At 36.3% G+C, this 17396-nt stretch overlaps 1 pseudogene; it reads left to right on the top strand.

Moving 5' to 3' along the window:
- Positions 1–809: 809 nt before the first annotated feature.
- Positions 810–11363, top strand: LOC122732191 (annotated as a pseudogene).
- Positions 11364–17396: the final 6033 nt, after the last annotated feature.

Raw genomic sequence — 17396 nt, 5'->3', positions numbered from 1 at the left:
ATATATATATTATATATACATTTTTTCCTTCTCTTCACCCCAGCATCTCATCATCATCGTTAAAAATGACAAATATTATTGACTGACTGCTATGTGTTAGGCATGGTGATGACAACTGAGTGCAGAGGCCTAAGCACAAGAAGAGTAGGATATGCTCTTTGTCATTAAACTCCTAGCAGAGTCAGAAATAGGAACAAGGAAGATAGGCAAATAACATTACTGTAGCCCAAAGTGGTCCTGTTTTAATATTAGGTTGCGGAGAGATATTTTTACATCAGAAAAATTTTCCTTTAGATGGCATTTTGTATGCTAAATCGCATTTGCTTTCATAAAAGCTCAAAAATGTCATTGGCTAGGAACAGTAGGCATAATTTTTATACCTTGCTGAGGATGCCAATGACAGAGAGTCCACCTGTATTCTGCCCTATAGAGTTGCCCTAGGTGGCTAAATGGGACAGTTGATAGATTGTTGGCCCTGGAGAGAAGAAGATGCAAATTGAAATCATTTCCTTGGACACTTACCAGCTGTGTGATCCTGGACAAGTCACTTGCCTCAGCCTCAGATTCCTTAATTGTAAAATGAAGATAATAATAGCTCATATCTTCCAGGATTGTTGTGAGAATAGAATGAGATGGTGTTTATAGAGCACTTAGCACAGCGTTTTGCAAATAGAAGTCACTAACAAATGCTTTCCCTGTCCTTGAGTTTATTATTAAATGAGCCTTAGAGAAGTTATGTAAGTAAAGGGATTTATACATGTTGATTCTTTAGAGAAATAGCATTCCAGTGTGAAGGAGCATATGAAAGAATGGGGAGATATGATAGCTGTCAGTTACCTTCAGAAGATTATAGAGAACCTGAAATTAGCCAGATAACTGGAGACTGCCAAGTACTTCTACCATTTATCACACACACACAGAGACAAACAAATACTCACCACACACAAAGAAACATGATAATTTATTACATATTTAAAAGGAATAGCAAGTCTTATAGTTTTATGTGCAATCATATTTTTTTAAATTCTACTATATTATGGATATGTTTGTTTTGTTTCTTAAGTCCAGAACAAAACAAATAAGGGGGGGGAGGTGTTTTCTTCAAACTATAGGTAAGGGAGCCTGTCAAAAATAATTTAACAGATACCTTAGATTGCATTGTAGATGGACAATAAGTTAAGCCCCAAATAAGTAGTCAGAGGCTTTTAGGTTGGATTGCATTTGGGAAAATGAGCAGAACTTTCAATGACTCCCAACTGCTACTGCTGCTGCTGTCCAATTTTCCAAGTTCACTTGTAGCCTTTCTTTCCCATGTTCTTCAAACCCTAAAATGGCAAATATCTTTAATGTATTTCTAGCATCATAGTTCTAAATATGGTCATCTAAGTTCCAGAGAAGGAACTAACAAGTGAGAAATGCCTCCCATGAGGTGAGGCTTCTCATTAGCTACATGTTCTTTCAGTAAATTCTATTTTTTTTTCTTTCTCATATATGAAACATATTGAATGTGTGACTTTGGGCAAGCCTTTTATTAGGCTTCTGTTTCTTCATCTATAAAACCAGAAGGTTGCATTCTGTAGTACCATTATAGTAATAAATCCATGATCCTACTTCAGTGAAAAGAGTATCCATATCAGTGAAAAACAGCAGACTATTTTTTAAAAAATGCTTTAATTTTGAATACCCTATTTGTATTGAACACTTTTATCCCTTTAATTGACAGGGGAAAAAAAAAGATGATTTCAAAGTCATGCTTTGTAAAGATCCATTAACTGTCATATCACTGAAATAAACACTGACCTAGAATATGAAAAGCCTAAAGTTATTTGGAAAATTAATGAAAATTCCTTAACTCCTAGTGCCTTAGTTAGTAGGACTCGAAAATGTCTTCATTTTTTGCAATTGACTATGATTGGCAGTGAAAATATATTACAAGATGATGGAGAGCATGATTTAGTTGACCTTGTGAAATGTACACAACATGACCTCAAATATTTATTAAGCCCTTTGGGGCAGCTAGTTGGCACAGTGGATAGAGCACTGGCCCTGGAGTCAGGAGTACCTGGGTTCAAATCTAGCCTCAGACACTAAACACTTAGTAGCTGTGTGACCCTGGGTAAGTCACTTAACCCCAATTACCTCACTAAAAAAAGTATTTATTAAACCCTTCTTTGAGGATAGGGACTGTTTCCATTCTGTCTTGTTGTCTTCAATGCCCATCCAGTACTTGGTGCATAGTAGATGCTTAATCTATTTTAGTTTATTTGTAGAGCCCATGGCTGAGCATTTTAAGACTATCTATTTGTTTATCTGTCTATGTGTGAGTATATGTGTATTTATAGGTATAAACATGTATATTTATATACTTTTGTGTGTATACAGACATAAACATATATACATGCATGCACACATACATACATGCATATATAAATATGACAGCCACTTTTAAGAAGTTCATGGTCTAGAACTGAGATAAGAAATTATCCCAGACAGTTAAAATACATACTATTAGGTAACAATGACATCAGAGAGCTAGACAATAAAGTGCTTTGTACAAATGAATCAAATTCCATTTTAGAAGAGAAATAAGTAGTAATCTTTGAGTGTAATATAGCTCCCAAAAAGTGGATAACATGATTTTATCAATTATTCTAATAACAAATCACATTTATATAGTTTCATTTAGCCACACACTTTGATTTCATTGCTATAGGGAACTCCCAATATGGAAATTCCCTCTACCAACACAGACCACGAATTGTCTATAATATATAGTCTTAGTTGCCTGGGGCAGTGAGAAATTAATTTGAACTGGGACAGAGTTAATGTGTGTCAGAGGCAGGCATTGGACTCAGTTCTACCTCATTCTAACAAATTTGGCTCCTTCAGGCCATGGCCTCTCTTCCATTTTGTTTCAGTATCCCTGATAAATAGCACAGTGCCTTTCACATAGTAACCATTCAATCAGTGTTGTTTTTTGTTGTTGTTATTGTTGTTATTTTGTTTAGTTTGTGTTGGAGAATAGATCACAATATTCATCTAGGTCATTGTCTTCAAGTAGCTATGGGTAGCTAGTTAGCATAAGCATAGAGCTACTGGGGGTTAGGGAGACATGAGTTTAAATAGCAATTGAGATGGTTACTAGCTGTGTGACTTTGGGCAAGTTACTTGACCCTGAGTCTTAATGTCTTCATGAGAAAAAAGAGATAATTTTCTCTAACCTCAAAGGATTGTTGTTGACATCCAATAAAATAATGTGAATTCTTTGCAAACTTTAAAACACCATATGAATTTCAGCTATTATTCAACAACAGGATTTTAAATTATTTAAAATGTGAGAAAGTAAGATTTATTTTTTTAAAACTGAAAATGTTTTAGGAGCAGGACTAGAAAAAGAAGAATAAATTGGAGACTTGGTGACTGACTTTAGAAATAGCATCTATTGGGGGCAGCTAGATGGCGCAGTGGTTAAAGCACCGGCCCTGGATTCAGGAGTACCTGAGTTCAAATCCGGCCTCAGACACTTGACACTTACTAGCTGTGTGACCCTGGGCAAGTCACTTAACCCCCATTGCCTAAAAAAAAAAAAAAAAAAAAAAAAAAATTAAAAAAAAAAAAAGAAATAGCATCTATTTGGGGAAATATCTCTCTAGAGAAGAAAATCCTAGTAATGAAATAAGCTTTGTCTCATATCCAGATGTGTTTGAATTTGTTCAGAGAAACCTAAAAGATTTTTGCTTCCTGTATTTTAACCACTGAGCACAGCTGGTGGTATCAAGATGTATGAAATCAATGAGAATCTGTCCTTTCATCTTTGCACTTTCATTCAAATTTTCCATGGGAAAAAATGCCACTATGGCAAGGGAAATTTTGTTGTGGTTTTTCTATTGGTGTGTATACACAAATGTATGTGTGTATGTATGTGTGTGCATGTGTTTATATACAAATTCTATATATGTATGTATACACACATACATATATGTTGAATAATTTGTGTGCATACATATTTTTTCATTTGAGCTACACAGCAGTCCTGTGACATAGGCAGAGAAGGGAGTATGTTTATTTTGAAGATTGAGGAAACTGCTTCTCGAAGAGCTGAAATGATTTGTCATGAAGAAGCCAAGTAGCAGAGCTGGCCTTCCAAGACAGGTCTTTGACATTCATGCCTGGTGTTCTCTAGGCTTCACCAGGCTGCTTCTGGTTATAATCGTCCTCATTACAGAGAGTACCTGTGATATTTATGTTTCTCCTACTTCTTTAAGTAGATCGCTTTTAGTCAAATCAAGAAGCATCATTAAGCAATTACTATGTGCTAGGCACTGTGCTAAGTAGTGAGGATAAAAAAAAAAAAAAGCTAAGAAAATGCCCCTGCCCTCAATGAATTTACAGCCTAATGGGTGAAGACAGTGTGAAAACAACTATGGACAAATAAGTTATATACAGATTAAGTTGGAGATCATCACAGAGGCAAGGAACTTGTCTAAAGAAGTTCTGAAAGGGCAGCTAGGTGGTGTAGTGGATAGAACACTGGCCCTGGAGTCAGGAGTACCTGAGTTCAAATCCGGCCTCAGACACTTAACACTTACTAGCTGTGTGACCTTAGGCAAGTCACTTAACCCCAATTGCCTCACTAAAAAAAAATTTAAATTTAAAAAATTTTTTAAAAATTAAAAAAAAAAGAAGTTCTGAGAGAGATTCCTTGGGATTTTCACTGACAAAGCAAACCGGGGAAGATGGGTGGTGCAGACAACATGAATACACACAGACAACATTCCAAACAAGAAATACAGCCTTTGAAAATGCCCACAGTGGGAAGATGACGTGTATTGTGTGAGCAACAGCAAGAAGGCCAGTGTTACCAGATCTCAGAACATGTGGAAAGAAGGAAGGTACACAGAGATTAAAAAGGTATGAAGGTACCAGGTAATAAAGGATTTAAAAAAAAACAGAGAATTTTATACTGGATCCTGCAGATAAGAAGAAATCAAGAAAGTTTATTGAATAAGGGAAGAAATAAAATGAGGAGAGATTTAAGACAGGCAGACCAACTAGAAGTCTATTGCAATAATACAGGTGTAAGTTGATAAAGATACAAACAAAGGAGACTCAAGATTTGAATGGAAAGCTGAGTTGCTTTGAAATATGGTTTCCTACCAAAACACATTCATATGAAATAAAGAAACATTTTCTATATTTCAAACAGCTGGCACACACATATGTATGTATGTATATATGTATGTATGTGCATGTAGATATGTATATTTTCCCCCACAAGACTTTCTATTAGTTATCTTATTTAAGTCTTATTACAATAATTTCCATTTTCCTTGTGGGGAATTTGAGGTTAATAGAGGTTAAATGATTCGGTTACTCATTGTCTAACAGCCTCTAAATGTCAAAAGTAGGATTAAAAGATGTGTCCAGATTTCAAATTAACATATGAGATATTGAGTCATACTTGTTATAGAAAATGTACACTATACTATCCTAAAAATCATCTGGTAAAAATTGTGCTGACTTCTATAGTCCTGTTGAGTATTTTGTTTTAAAATTACTATGTATTACCAACAAAACCCCATGGGAAGAGATAGAAAATTTCCATTTAAAATAATTAGACAGCAGAAAATGCCTGGGAGTCTACGTGCCAAGGGACATACAGGGAATATATGAACACAATTACAAAACAATTCACATAGATAAAGACAGATTTAAACAATTAGAGAAATATTCATTGTTTATGCATAGGTTGAGCTAATATAATAAAGTGTCAATTTTGCCTAAATTAGTTTACTTATTCACTGTCATACCAATCAAACTATCAATAAATTATTTTATGAAGTTAGAGAAAATAATAAAAAAGTCATATGGAAGAACAAAAGGTCAAGAATATCAAGAGAATCAGTGTTTAAAAAGTAAAGGAAAATTGCTTAACAATACCAGATTTTAATCTATATTATAAAGCTTTAATATTAAAATAACTGTGTATTGGATAAGAAATAGAGTGGCAGATGAATGTAATAAATTAGTTATGCAATAGTATATGACTATGATAATCTAGTGTTTGATAAGCTTAATGATCCATGATTTGGGGTCAAGAACTCACCATTTGACAAAAATTGCTATATAAATTAGAGATCAGTTTGGCAGAATCTAGGCATAGATCAACTTCTTATTCCATAGACCAAGATAAGTTTAAAATGTGTACATGATTTATGCATAAAGGATGATGTCACAGGCAAATTAGGGGAACATGAAACATTTCAATTGTAAGATCTATAGATAAAGGACCAAACAAGAGGTAGGATCATAGAAAGTAAAATGGATAATTTTGATGAAATGAAATTTATGTTTTTCCACAAATGAGACCAATGTTGCCAAGTTTAGAAGGAAATTGGGAACTGGGAGAAATTAAAGTAAGTTTCTCTTACAAAGGCCTTATTTCGCAAACATATTAAACTGAACCAGATTGATAAAAAATGAGTCATTCCCCAATTGAAAAATGGTCTAAGGATATGAACAGGCAGTTTTCAGAAGAAGTCAAAGCTATCAATATTAACATGAAAATTACTCTAAATCACTATTCATTAGATAAATGTAAATTAAAATAACTCACTGACCAGTTCACCTAACATGACAGAACAAGAAAGTGATACATGCTGGAGAAGATGTAGGAAAATTGATACATGAATGAATTGTTGGAGGAATTGTGAACTGGTCTAACCTTTCTGGAGAAATGGGACTATAACCCAAGGCCTCTACTTCCAATAATACAGCTACTAGGTCTATATCCCACATAAATAAAAAATGGGGGAAAGGACCTATCTGTATGAAGATATTATAGGAGGTCTTTTGGTGGTCACAAAGAATTGTAAATGGAGGGTATACCCCTCAATGTCATTGAAAGAATCCACCGATCACCTCCTGAAAGAGACCCCAAAAGGAAAACTCCAAGGAATATTATAGCCAAATTCCAGAATTATGAGGTGAAGGAGAAAATACTCCAAGCAGGCAAAAAGAAGCAATTTAAATATCATGGAGCCAATGTCAGGATTGCTCAGGACCTAGCAGCTTCACCATTAAAGGAGTGCAAGGCTTGGAATAAGACATTCCAGAAGGCAAAGGAGTTTGGACTGCAGCCAAGAATCTATTACCCAGCAAAACTGAGAATTCTCTTTCAGGGGAAAAGATGGACATTCAATGACACTAGGGACTTTCAAGGTTTCCTGAGGAAAAGATCAGAACTGAATAGAAAATTCAATCTTAACATATAAGACTCAAGAGAAGATTTAAAAGGTAAACAGGGAAAAAATGTTACTCAATTAGGTTAAATCTAAATAATTGGAAAGATATCAATTGTTCATGGATAGGCAGAGCTAATATAGTAAAAATGACAATTCTACCTAAATTAATTTACCTATTCAGCACCATATCAATCAAACTACCTAAAAATTATTTTATAGAGCTAGAAAAAATAATAACAAAATTCATCTGGAAAAACAAAAAGTGAAGAATATCAAGAAAAATAATGAAAAAAATGCACAGGAAGGTGGGTTAGCTGTACCAAACCTGGAGCTTTATTATCAAGCGGCAGTCATAAAAACTATCTGGTACTGGCTAAGAAACAGAGTGGAGGATCAATGAAATAGGCTAGGAACAGGAGACACAGTAGTAAATGACATTAGTAATGCAGTGTTTGATAAATCCAAAGACTCCAGCTTCTGGGATAGGAATTCAGTATTTGACAAAAACTGCTGGGAAAACTGTAAGATAGTATGGCAGAAATTAGGCTTGATCAACATCTTACACCTTATACTAAAATAAGGTCAAAATGGGTACATGATTTAGACATAAGAGGTGATATCATAGGTAAATTAGGAGAGGAAGGAATAATCTACCTTTCAGATCTTTGGAAAGGAGAATAGTTTATGATCAAACAAGAGATAGAGAATATTGTGAAATGCAAAATGGATGATTTTGATTACATTAAATTTAAAGGTTTTTGTGCAAACAGAAGCAATGTATCCAAAATTAGAAGGGACGCAGAAATCTGGGAAACAATTTTTATGGCAAGTACTTATGATAAAGGTCTCATTTCTAAAATATATAGGGAACTAAATCAAATTTATATGAATCCAAGTCATTTCCCAATTGAGAAATGGTCAAAGGATATGAACAGGCAGTTTTCTGATGAAGAAATCAAAGCTATTTATTCCCATACGAAAAAATGCTCTAAATCACTATTGATTAGAGAGATCCAAATTAAAACAACTTTGAGGTACCACCTGACACCTATCAGATTGGCTAATATAACAAAAAAGGAAAATAATAAATGTTGGAGAAGCTGTGGAAAAATTGGAACACTAATGCATTGTTGGTGGAGCTGTAAACTGATCCAACCATTCTGAAGAGCAATTTGGAATTATACCCAAAGGGCGATAAAGCTGTGCATACCCTTTGACCCAGACATACCATTTTTGGGTCTTTTGCCCAAAGAGATCATAAAAAAGGGAAAGGGATCCACATGTACAAAAATATTTATAGCTGCTCTTTTTGCGGTGGCAAGGAATTGGAAATTGAGGCGATGCCCATCAATTGGGGAATGGCTGGACAAGTTGTGGTATATGAATGTAATGGAATTCTATTGTTCTCTGAGAAACAATGGGCAGGAGGAGTTCAGAGAAACCTGGAGTGTCTTACATGGACTGATGCTGAGTGAGATGAGCAGAACCAGAAGAACATTGTATACAGTATCATCAACATTGTGTGTTGACCTACTGTGATGGACTATATTCTTCTCACCAATACAATGGTACAGAAGGGTTCCAGGGAACTCATGATGGAGGAGGATCTCCAAATCCAGGAAAAAAGAACTGTGGAGTATAGATGCTGAATAAACAATACTATTTCTTTTGCTTTTGGTGCTGTTTTATTTCAATTTTGAGGTTTTTCCTCATTGCTTTGATTCTTCTCTTATAACATGACTAATGCAGAAATATATTTAATGTTATATATGTATATATATATATATATATGTGTGTGTGTGTGTATATATACACACACATACATACACACACACACACACATATATATATAAATATATATATATATATATATATATATATATATATAACATATCAGATTACCTGCTGTCTAGGGGAGGGGAGGGAGGGAGAAAAATCTGAAATTGGAAAGCTTGTATAAACACATGTTGAGAACTATCTTTACACGTAACTAGAAAAAAATAAAATCCTTTTATCAGAAAAAAAAGTAAATTATCATTATATTTCTTAAATAAGAAAATTAATTTTTATGACTACTTCTATATGCTGCCACACTATGGCACAACTTCAAATTTGTCATAATTCTCAGTCATGACAAGGATATCAAAAAGAAAACTGAAAAAGAGCCTTTGTCATGGGGCAGGAATACCTTGGAATCTGGATAAGGACTAGAACTGTGATTTCATTGGCACAGGGAAATTGTGTTTGAGGAAACTATCTACCAATGCAGTTAGGCATCTTTGCTTCTGGAGCTTATACTCTTAGAGTGAAAATTAATTGACTTGCCCTAGGTACCACAAGCAGTATGTGTCAAAGGCTGAACTTGAACCAAGGTCTACCTTACTTCCAGGCCATTTCTCTAATCATTCTCTCTACTGCCTCTCAGATACTCAGAAGTTCTGAGAGAAAAGACCATATTTGGATTCTTTTCAGAGTCCTAAAGATAGTGAGTTTAGTTTCAAGTCCCACAACTGTGCTGCCCAGACTTCCCAGTAAGGGGCTGCTTGACACACAAGGCTCTGAGAAGCCAAGGTCCCTGGGAATTTGTGCTTTGTGGTAACTGAGCTAAGCTGGGAATTCATCATGAGGCACAGGAGGTGATTCCCATGTGACCCCAACTTAAGTTTTGTTTCTTGACAAGTTGTGTATGTTGATACAGCACTGTTCTAGTGAGGAATGCACATTCTTGCCCAGAATAAGCTTAAAGCCTAGTATTGCAATCTGATTGGTTGGCTAGTACAATCTGATTGGTGGTTAACGGGGCCATCTGATTGGTCATTACAGTTACCACATATGGGAGGTTGGCAAAATATGCTGTGATTGGTTGTTTCTGTAATGCTGTATGGAATTGTCATACTGTAATGTGATTGGTTGAGAGAGCCCCTTGGTGGTTATAACTAACAGTATGGAACCTCACTACAGTACACTCTCTAGCACATTCAGAACAGTGTTCATCTTTGTAAAGATGAATAAAGCCTTCAACCACACCTGCCTGATTGGATTATTTGAGCTTTGAGGTGTGAGCTGCAAGCAACACTTTAGCCTCACAACACTATTCAAGCTGTTAGCTGCGTTTCTAACAATTCCATTAAAGTTTTTTGTGGATGTCTTCATGATAACGGTCTCAAAACTCATGCCCATAAAATGCAATTCTGAGAAAATTCTATGAAGTTGGAAACATCTTGAGTATGATATTAACAAGGGTCTGTTCCCCAAGTATTAGACTAACTAGCTTCAGAGTTCAATTTTTAGGAGGCAGCAAAGCAATTCAAAAAGGTATTCTACTGACAGTATGACGAATTGGATAGAACAGGGGCTTGTAATCAGGAAGCACAAGGTTGAAATTCCCTAAGACTTATTAGCTCTGTGACTGAGCCATTTAACCTCTCTGGGCCTCAGTTTCTTCATATGTACCATGAAGGGATTGGACTTGATGTCTTCTAAAGTGCCTTCTAGGCCTAAATCCTATGAAAGAGGTAGAAAACGGCAAAGTGGGAGGAAAAATCAAAGCCCAGTCGCAGACTCCTGACGTCTACCAAGCCACTGGCTGAGGATGGGTCTGAGGGCCAGGGTGTGTCCATGTCTCAGCACTTCAGTCCTCCTGCAGCAGGGCCAGAGGTCTTCCACAGGGACCCAGACACTCTACTTTTTCTCCTTCAGAAGAGGAAAGAGCCGACAGAACCATGTCCTGGCAGCAAAGTCCCAAAGGATGACAAAAACACAGTAGAAGAGCAGGCAACCAAGATTGCTCATCTGAAGTGACACATAGACTTTCCTGTGGCCGACAAGGAAAGGAGAGAAAGCAAGCAGCTCTGTGCGGAGAAGGACAGGCTCAAGTAGGCATCAGATGTAGATGGCCCATTCTGTAGAAAAATCTGAACTGTGGAGCCTGCCTCCCCTTCAGAGATAGCCTCCTCTACCTGGCAGGAGTTTGCACTAAACACTGGGAAAGCCAAGGACATTCCTATCTCCAACTTGCTTCCCTTGGACTTTCTCTTCCCTGAGCTCCCACTTCTGAAGTTCCCCAAAGATATTCTGAAAGGACTCATGAATAATGAAATGGAAGGTCACAGGGACTAACATGGTAGTGGTAAGGGAGAAGAAATCATACAATGAAAACAACAGAAAAGGGGAAATCACAAAGCGAGGGGTGGTCCAGTCCAGGCAGAGGATCACTGGACGGATCACTTTAGGGGAAGAGACCTGGCCGTGACTTATAGAACTGTCATTGTGAAGAAGAAAGCTCAGCCAAGGAATTGAACATAGCTGAGCAGGCTGGAGTCGGCCAATGCTCACCTTGAGGGCCTGAGATTCAAAACCAAAGAGCAACCCGGAATAACTTTTCAAGCAGCAGTTACTTTCCTTCTCTTAACTTTAGGGATATGCTATATGTAATATTTAATGTACAATGCCATAAAGGATAATGCACAATCAAATTAATACAAGAGGGAGAGGGCTTGTATTGGAAAGATGCTTTATCATGCATTGACTGCATGCATTTTGTTATGCATAATTTATTAATTCTAATAATGTGTCAGTTAACACACCTTCCTAGATGATCCTACATGTGCCAAATTTTGCACTACTCCTAACATGATGACAACCTCAAACGTATAAATTTCCACTTTATGAAGAAAGCAACCATATCATTTGTTCTGCTTTTTAACAAATTATCAGTTTACATAATTTTTTTGTGTGGGGGGGGCAATGGGGGTTAAGTGACTTGCCCAGGGTCACACAGCTAGTAAGTGTAAAGTGTCTGAGGCCGGATTTGATCTCAGGTACTCCTGAATCCAGGGCCGGTGCTTTATCCACTGCGCCACCTAGCTGCCCCCAGTTTACATAATTAATCAGGGTACATCATAAGTTTTAACTTTCTGTTTGCTGTATTAAAATGTTATGCATTTTTTAAGAAATACCCAAGGAATTATCACTTTGTTTTGAATGGTACAGGAGTGGAAATAATATTAGTTGTCAGTATTTGAGGGCAATGAATCCATAAAATAATTGTGTTTTATTAAAAGTCATTGGGAAAAATATGATTATTACAACCATAAAATTTAAAAATTGTCTTTGGGACCATCTAGTTCAACCCTCTCATTTTATAGGTGAGGAAACTAAGATAGAGAGAGGCTAAAGTATTTGCCCCAGTTCACAAAGTGAGCTAGCCTCAGAACTTCTCTAGAACCCAGTCCTGCTTCCTGCCTCCCCATCTACTGGCTTTCATTTGGACATTTATATTGCTTCAGAGATTTAAGCAATATTTCCTAACACCCAGTTCCTAAAAGAATGATATTTCCTTGAACTAGGGAAATACCCACTTTCAATTCTTCTTAATATAGCTTGCCAAATAACAGTATGGATAAGACTTCAATTTGCTGAGAGGCACTGGGCTCAGTGAGTCAAACAATTTATGATTTTCCTTGGACCTTGTAACCTCCTTGCATTCCTTACTCCCTCATAGAAAGATATTCCAATTCTTTTATAGCTCAGAGTCCTGGGGTGAATTGAACTGAGGATAATGGCAGGGAGAACTCATACTTATGTTTCTACAAAGTATGTAGACAGTGATAAAGGTTGTGGAGAAAGGCAAAAATTCAGGAGTAGCTAATAAAAGGATAAAAAAAAAAACTGGAATGGACATAAATAGACCTTTTGATCTATTCCCCTGCCTTTGATCAGTGAAATACCTAAACCAGCCAATGCCAATCATTAACAGTGTCTTTGTTTCTTTTGTGAAAAGAAAGATATATGTCCACCTTTCACAAAGTCAGATGTGATGTTTTTTTATAAGGATAAATAAATATCAAGAGTGGAATAACTCATCATTTGCATGTTTCTCATTATTTCTACAAACTTTGTGTTCATCTCTGATTAATGCCATATCTATTCTACATTTTATTTATTTATTCATTAAACTTCACTGACTACTAGGAGAGAAAATCATCCTACTGAATTGTCAAGTATAGTGTCAGCCCCTTCCTTCTCTCATTGACTCTTAGAAAAACTAAGTGAGGTTCAATGCTCCTACCCATGTGTTTTCTTTTGCCAATCAAGCAGAAGTCACAAAAGACATTTTTAATCAAATAGCATACAAATAGAGTGACAAAAGAAAATCCTCCCATGAGACACCCATGCTTTATACTCCTGGGAAGGGAACAAACAGAGAACATGAGTGATGATGGAATATACATGGAGGAGTCACATATGGACAAAGATCATATCTGAAAGGGTGTTTACCAGAAAGCCTTGTAACCAAGGCACATGCATACATGTGGTTGGGGCCACCAATACCTCTGATGCTGTGCAATTCCATATGTCCTCTGAAGAGGTCATTGTATTATTATCCAATACTATCTGATGAGTGTTGTTTCTCCAGTGAGGACAACATCTTTGCTGGGCATCACATCTCTACTTTGTGTTGTATTAATAACAATAATGGTTAGTATATACTTATATGTATATACCTCTAAGTATGTTAGTCTCCAATGAGATAACATATGTAAAGTGCTTGACAAACCTTAAAGATATATATACACATGTATAGATATGAGTATATACATACATGTGTTTACATACACAGACACATATGAATATATGCTTGCATGCATGCAAACACATACACATATGTATACATATTCATATACATATTGAATATGTCTTTAAGTTTTGTCAGGCAAAACAACCCTAGGGGGTCGATTACTATCATTAACCCTGTTTTATAATTGAGGAAACTGAGGCAAGCAAAGGTGGAGTGACTTGCCCAAAGTCACACAACTAGTCAGTTCTTGAGGTGGAATTTGAACTCAGGTCTTCCTGACTCCAGGCCCTGCACTCTAGCCATTGCACTATCAATTGCCTTTGTATAGGCCTCCACTGAGCATAATAGCCCTTCAGTACCTACTTCTGGCCCTTCTAATGTTTTGTTGCACATGTAATAATGACCGGCATCTGGATCATAGAGGACAGGAGGAGAATTTGCAAAGCAACAGACTTCAGCTCCATCTAATGAAAATGTTCCTAACAATTAGTGCTATCTAAAAGCAAAACAGACTTCCTCAGGAGGGAGATTTAATTGCAGTAGACATACCAAATCTGAGAAACATCAAAAGTTATATTTTAATAATCTGTTCCTTTGAATTAGAAGCCCATACTGCCCACCACTGAGCTTTGTCACCAAATGTCTTTTGCTCTATTTTAACCATTCTCTCTCACCTATGCTATACTTTCTTAGCACTAACTCCACAGAAGAGAGATTTCCAGGCTTTTAATTGAACTACTTTACAAGCATTGAGGAATAGCAGTGAATTCTGAGTTTCTTGGCTAATAATTTGTGACATCAAGACAACTATTCAATTCAGTGTGGACAGGGATGACATTGGAGGTGGAAGTAGATAAAAATGAGTGGAGATAAAATGACTGGGTGAATTTTTCACCCTTCAGCTATTTGTATTGATATTTCATGGACATGATCTGCAGTGACAGTGTAGGAAGATACAGAAAAATTGATGCTGAGCACTACTTCCAGCCACTGGGTGACGTTGAATGAATCATTTAGCATCTCTGAGTTTTATCCTTAAAATATTTTCTTCATCATAGTGTCATTACTGAATGTGATTATTATGAAGAAAGAACCCTACAAATGTCAATCCATAAAACACACCAAAGGGCACTGGACTAGATAGTCAAGAGCGACTTTAATCCAAATCCTGGTTTTGACATTGACCAGCTGTGTAGCCACAGATATGTCAGTTTCCTTATTTTAAAAAATGGGGATAATAATGTCTTTCCAGGCTTGTTGTGAAGATCAAATGAAGTAGTCACAGCCACAGAATCTCACATTTGGAAGATACTTCTGATGCCATTTAGTACAACCTATACATGATTAAGAATTTTTTTAACCACACTCTGTCAGAAAGCTTTGTAAAAATCCCTCTCAGCATCATGTCATAGGCAGATTTGACCAATGTGGCTTTTATTCAAGTTGTCAATAAAGATGTGGGAAAGCCTCAGATAGGGACCACTCTTCAATTTGCCCTCGAAACATTAATGATTACTCTTTGAGTTTGATCATTCAGCCATTTATAAATTCAACGAATTGTACAATTGCCTTGTATAGATCTGAAGTGGAAAAGAGGAGATGTTGCCTTTGTAAGAAGGCAGGGTAATAGGGGATTGTTGGAAGAGAAGGAAAATGTACTTAGAACTAAACTTAGAACTAAGTACTTAGAACTCTACTTAGAACTATGTACTTAGAACTAAACAAAAGAAAACCAAAGGGCAGCTGAGATTGTTTCCTAAGAGCAAGGAGCAGGATGCCCTAAGGAGTAAGAAGCTACTTTTCTTCCAAACACCTATAAAGGAGAACTATAGAAACTGTCAGGTGAGAAAGCATTAAGAAAGGGTCAGAGGAAGAAGGGAAGAGTCACCGAGGTTGGTGATTTGTTCACTTGATAACAACAATAAAGAGGTATCTTGTCTTCCCTGGGCATGTATGAAAGGCGTAACAGAAAACATGAGATAGATGAGAACTATGCACCTCTATTGATTCACATGGACTCAAAGGATATTGCCAGAAGGAAGTTAAAATGTATTGACAAAGTGACCATAGGAACACAGGCTTTAATAGATGTAAAAGATAAAATGTGATTTGAGAGGGTATGCAATTTGTGCTTTGAAATTATCTACTAAAAACATAGGGATTGTAAATTCTTATTGAATGTAAACCTGTTAAGTGTTGTCACCCACCTGGGCCATCTTATTATCTGCCCTGATATTATCTCTCTTTTCCCAACTGGACAAGAACCCCCCCCCCCCCCCCCCCCCCCGTCCGATACTAAGGTGCCAGTCTCCCAGAGGATTTAATCCACTCACTTTTAGAATTCTCCTTTTAGGGATGAACAATATGGATTAGGGAGTCAGGGCAAACTCACCTTTCCCAATACTCACTATATGTAGCTGACCCCAAACTAGGACAATCTTCACATTCTATCAAGTTGTGCACCTGGAATGCTTTACTATGTTCCCTGACACCCATATGCCCTTTACCATTATCTTCCCTCACATACATGTTTCATAAATGTTTTTGGCATAATATAATCAAACCAATGTTACTATATTCCTAGAAAGTAAATGTCTACTAATGCACTGTTTGTGGAATTGTAAACTGATTCATCCATTCTATAAAGCAATTTAGAACTATGCCCAAAGGGCAATAAAACCATGCATACTCTTTTTACCTAGCAATACTACTGTTAAGTCAGCTAAAAAACAAAAACAGAAAATGATTTATTGGTACAAAACTATTTATAGCAGCTCTTTTCTGGTGGCAAAGAAATGGAAATTGAGGGGATTCCCATCAATTGCAGAATGGTTGGACAAATTGGGGTATGTGATTATGAATGATGAGCAAGATCCTCTCAGAAAAACCTGACAAGACTTATATGAGCTGATGCAAAGTGATACGTATTATGTACAAAGTTACAATATTGTAAGATGATCAGCTGTAGATGACTTAGCTAGCCTCAGCAATACAGTGATACAAGACAGCTCTGAAGGACTTATGATGAAAAATGCTATCCATCCCCCGATAAAGAATTGATAGTGTCTGAATAGACTGAAGCATAATTTTTTTTTTACTTTATTTTTCCTGAGGTTTTTCCATCTGCTTTCTTTCACAACATAACTGATATGGAAGTGTTTTGCATGACTACACATATATAACCTATAATGAATTGCATGCCTTCTGAAGGGGGGGTGGGGGAAGAAGGAAGGGAGAGAATTTTGAACTAAATAATTTAAAAATAGATGTTAAAATGTTTTTACATGTTATTGGGAAAAAATAAAACACTAAATAAAATTTAAAAAGAAAGTAAATGTCAAGCAATGGCCTTACAAATTAATTATCTCTTTTATTCCTCAAACCTGATATCTCTTCCTAGGATCCCAGTCTCCAATATATGTTTTATCTCCCCCTATTAGAATTTAAGCTCCATAAGGGTGAAAACAGTCTCACTTTTATATTTGCATTTTGAGAGTTTTTCACAGTCTGAGGTATGTTGAAAACATAACAAATATTTATATATACACATATGCATGCATACATACATGTAG

This window comes from Dromiciops gliroides, chromosome 6 (genome assembly GCF_019393635.1).
Source record: "Dromiciops gliroides isolate mDroGli1 chromosome 6, mDroGli1.pri, whole genome shotgun sequence".
Lineage (NCBI taxonomy): Eukaryota > Metazoa > Chordata > Mammalia > Microbiotheria > Microbiotheriidae > Dromiciops > Dromiciops gliroides.
Note: the sequence above shows the minus strand (reverse complement) of the source record. Positions and strands in the feature narration are given on the sequence as shown.